A 1,380-nucleotide genomic window follows, 5' to 3' on the forward strand; every position below is an offset into this window, starting at 1 on the left:
TTATCTTTTACAAAGATGGTAAATACATTCAGCGGAAGAAAGATAAACTCTTTAATAAATGGTGTTGGTAAGACTGGCTTTGCACACACCAAAGATTAAAACTAGGCCCATATCTTTCGTCATGCACTAGATGAAAATCAAGATAGATCAAAGATTTAAATGTTAAAACAGAAACACTAAATTTCTTGAAAATAGAATAGGTAAAACTCTTGAAGATATAAGTGTAGGCAAGAAAAGAAAAAGAGGTAAATTTTTTAAATTGTATACTGTATGTGTCTTTGTGACTGACTTTTTTTTTTTCCACACAAAGAACAGGTTGATTATTTTTTCTTCTAGTCTTGGGCTCAATACATAGATGGCTTCTCCTCACCCTTTGGGTTAACAATTTTCTCCAGGTTGCTGCTGATGATATGATAAAGCTCTGCATGGAAGGCCCTCAGATCCAGCACCGTGGCCCTGAGATTCCCATAGGCTGCCTCATCTCTCTCTCTCATGCACCAGGGCCCGGTAATCCATTACGTGAGTCTCCTTAGAGGCCTTGGCCACAGCATCCCCACGTTCTGAGAAGTACACAGGAATGGTTGTCTGGAAGGCTTCTACTTTGGTCTTGACTGCATTCACCCTTTCCAGAACTTTCTCCTGGGTTGCTACCCCAAAGTCATTTCCATCCTCCATCTCGGGGCTCAGGCGCTGGATCCACACAATCACCAGAACACACTTCTCCTTGAGAGTCCACACTTCTGGCTTAACTAGGCAAGCAGAGCCAGGAGTTTCTCATTCCCAGGGAGAAAGCCACACTTAGGGACTTCTTTCTTTTCCTATTTATCTGTCTCCATCTCATCATCCTTGGGTGGAGGGTCTGGGAGAGGGATGTCCAGTGGGGCCCGAAGGGAGGTCAAGTCTGCCACATTGAGGGAGTCCTCGTGCAAGAGCTGACTCAGGTATATGATTTTCTGTGGCAAAAATCTGTAGAGGAATTCCTCAGCCTCCTGGAAAAGATTTTGTCTGAAGACGTCTACCTGTTTGCGGGCCTCCTCGCTCAAGTGCACCCCACAAGGCTTGGCCATGCTGTTCCACTTGCTAGATCTCCCGTGACTGACTTCTTGATGTTTTTATTAACAAACACTATAGAGGACAGTTTTTAGTACTTTATCGCATCTCCTATTACTATTTCCTTTTTTTTTTTTTTTTTTTTTCAGTACCAGGAACTATTTCCTTTAAAAAATTTTATTTTATTTTTTTTAACATTTATTTTGTGTGTGTGCGTGTGTGTGTGTGTGTGTGTGTGTGTGTGTGTGTGTGGCCAGCTCAGCCCACCAGGGGGCGCGACTGGCTGGCATGTGGTGCTGGGGGATCGAACAGCGGTCCCTGTGCTTTTCC

At 43.6% G+C, this 1,380-nt stretch overlaps 1 pseudogene; it reads right to left on the bottom strand.

Annotated features, from left to right (window-relative positions):
• Window positions 1-301: 301 nt before the first annotated feature.
• Window positions 302-1,067, bottom strand: LOC101571671 (annotated as a pseudogene).
• Between the last annotated feature and the right edge of the window lie 313 nt (window positions 1,068-1,380).

Source organism: Octodon degus, unplaced genomic scaffold, assembly GCF_000260255.1.
Source record: "Octodon degus isolate 3935 unplaced genomic scaffold, OctDeg1.0 scaffold00010, whole genome shotgun sequence".
NCBI lineage: Eukaryota > Metazoa > Chordata > Mammalia > Rodentia > Octodontidae > Octodon > Octodon degus.